General features: G+C 39.8%; 1 pseudogene; it reads left to right on the top strand.

Moving 5' to 3' along the window:
- Positions 1 to 1,092: 1,092 nt before the first annotated feature.
- Positions 1,093 to 2,073, top strand: LOC123948647 (annotated as a pseudogene).
- The last annotated feature ends 1,045 nt before the right edge of the window (positions 2,074 to 3,118 follow it).

Here is a 3,118-nt window from a genome sequence, read left to right as displayed (position 1 = left end):
TTTTCCACATATAGTATCATATCATCTGCAAAGAGTTAGAGTTTGACTTCTTCTTTGCTGATTTGGGTGCTTTTAATTTCTTTTTGTTGTCTGATTGCTGAGGCTAGGACTTCTAGTACTATGGTGAAGAGCAGTGGTGATAATGGACATCCCTGCCATGTTCCTGACCTTAGCAGAAAAGCTCTTAGTTTTTCTCAATTGAGAATGATATTTGCAGTGGGTTTTTCATAGATGGCTTTGATAATATTGAGGTATGTGCCCTCTTTTCATACAGTTTGAAGAGTTTTGATCAGGAAGCGATGCTGTACTTTTTCAAATGCTTTTTCAGCATCTATTGAGAGTATCATATGGTTCTTGTTCTTTCTTTTAGTAATGTATTTTATCACATTAATTGATTTGCAGATGTTGAACTAACCTTGCAGCCCTGGAATACATCCCACTTGGTCATGGTGAATAGTGCTTTTTTTTTTTTTTTAAGATTTTATTTATTTATTTGACAGAGATCACATGCAGGCAGAGAGGCAGGCAAAGAGAGAGGGGAAAGCAGGATCCCTGAGGAGCAGAGAGTCTGATGCGGGGCTCTGTCCCAGGACCCTCAGATCATGACCTGAGCCAAAGGCGAGGCTTAAACCAACTGAGCCACCCAGGCTCATCAGTTGGATGTTATTGGCTAGTATTTGGTGAGAAATTTCTCATCCATGCTCATCAAGGATATTGGTCTGTAATTATCTTTTTTGATGGGATCCTTGTCTAGTTTTGGGATCAAGGTGATGCTGGCTTCATAAAATGAGTTTGGAAGTTTCCCTTCCATTTCTATTTTTTTGGAACAGTTTCAGGAGAATAGGAATTAATTCTTTAATTGTTTGGTAGAATTCCCCTGGGAAGCTGTCTGGCCCTGAGCTCTTGTTTGGAAATTTTTGATGATTGTTTTAATCTCTTTACTCGTTATGGGTCTTTTCAGGTTTTCTATTTCTTTCTTGTTCAGACACAGTGTAAAAGTTGTCCAACACAATTAGTGATTACTAATTAAAAACAATATCCTTTTGTAGATTTTCTATCTCAGACTGGTGTGCTTATATCAGCCCATAGTAAATGAAGAATCCAAACAATGTGACTGAATTCATTGTTTTGGGCATTACAGAGAACCTGGAGCTGTGGAAAAGACTCCTTGTGTTTCTAACCATGTATGTGTCCACAGTGTTGGGAAACCTACTCATTGTGGTAACCGTGATCACAAGTCAGAGTCTGAGATCAACTATGTATTTCTTCCTTACTTGCTTCTCCCTCATGGATGCTGCCTACTCTTCTGTCATTATCCCAAAGATGATTGTGGACTCTCTCTCCAAGTCTACTACCATCTCATTAGAAGGCTGCATGACCCAGCTCTTCGCAGAGCATTTCTTTAGTGGTGTGGGGATCATCCTTCTCATGGTAATGGCCTATGACCGCTACGTGGCCATCTGTAAGCCCCTGCACTACACGACCATCATGAGCTCTGCATGTGCTGTCTGCTGCTGGGAGGGGCCGGGTTGGGGGGAGTTCTCCACGCAGCAGTACAGCTTCTCTTCATGTATCAAATACCCTTCTGTGGCCCCAATGTCATTGATCACTTTATCTGTGATTTGTTTCCCTTGTCGAAATTGGCCTGCATAGACACCCACACCCTGGGTCTCTTAGTCATCCTCAACAGCGGGGTGATGTGTGTGACCATCTTCCTTATCCTCATCACCTCCTATGTGCTCATACTCTGCTCCCTGAGGTCTTGCAGAGCTAAGGGTGGCACAAAGCCCTCTCCACCTGTGCTCCCACCTCACTGTGGTCATCTTGTTCTTCATGTCATGCATTTTCCTATATGTGTGGCCTGTGACTACTTACCCCATAGACATGGCAATGTCTGTGTCCTTTAACATTGTTGTGCCAATGTTAAATCCATTAATCTACACCCTGAGAAACACTGAGCTAAAAAATGCCATGAGGAAACTGGTGAAACGAAGGGCCCTGGATGTCATTGGCTTACAGGCTGAGGAAAGATCTCTCCTACAAGGAAAAAAGAGTTCCTGCAAGTTCCAATGATTCCAAATTATTGGGAATCTTACAGCCAATGCCATCTTTTATGTGTGCCAATCAGATTAAGATACAATAATCAAGTTATATCCTAATTCTTAGTACTGCTTAGTACTTAGTATTTAGTCTGCTCCACTCCTTTTTTTGGAAGACTCTGGGAACCCTTTTTCCATTTTCTATTTTTTTTAACTTTTTAAAAAAAATTAATTCAAGTCTGGTTTCTAATAATTTGGGTCCTGGTTCAGGGTTTTTGTTTGTTCTTAATCTGCTTGCTGCTAAACTTCTCTTTACCAGAGCTATTGTTTGACTTGCTCCATTCATATGTTTTCCATTTTTATCTCCTTATGGTGAAGTTTCCTACTCTTTAAACAAGTCTTTCCTGAGGTCTTTCCCTGGGCATTCCACATAGGTACTCTCTTCCTCTTCATTCCTGTATTCATTTTACATGTCTTTATCTTGACTTATGTCAAAAGAGAAGAAAAACCCATGGCAGCATAAATAACTTGTTGTTAGTAAAACAATTAGGATTATAATGTTTCTGTTTTAATTATAGAATTACAGAACTGGAAGGATCTTAATGATATTCCTAGCCTCAAATATTTTTACACTGTTTGGGAATTTTCCTAGTGTCAAAAGTTGGTCCAAAACCTCCATCTTCTATTACATAGGTAAGAGCTGTTCTTGCCATTTGTATTGAAATTCTTACCTGTCAGTTTGAATAGAAATTTCTTCTCTTATCTTTTGTATGGTTACCCAAAATCATTCACTTTAAATAGCTTTCTCATTAAACATATTACTTCAGAGTTCAGTGCCTGTCTTCTTCTTTTTATTTTTTAAATTATTTTAACAATTTATTTTTAGATTTTTTTTTATTTATTTGACAGAGAGAAAGATCACAAGTAGGCAGAGAGGCAGAGAGGAGGAATCAGGTTCCTTGTGCAGCAGAGAGCCCCATGTAGGGCTTGATCCCAGGACCCTGGGATCATGACCTGAGCCAAAGGCATTGACTTTAACCCTGTGCCACCCAGGAACCCCCAGTTCCTGACTTCTTAAC

This window comes from Meles meles, chromosome 8 (genome assembly GCF_922984935.1).
Source record: "Meles meles chromosome 8, mMelMel3.1 paternal haplotype, whole genome shotgun sequence".
Taxonomy (NCBI): domain Eukaryota; kingdom Metazoa; phylum Chordata; class Mammalia; order Carnivora; family Mustelidae; genus Meles; species Meles meles.
This window is presented reverse-complemented; position numbering and strand designations above follow the sequence as displayed.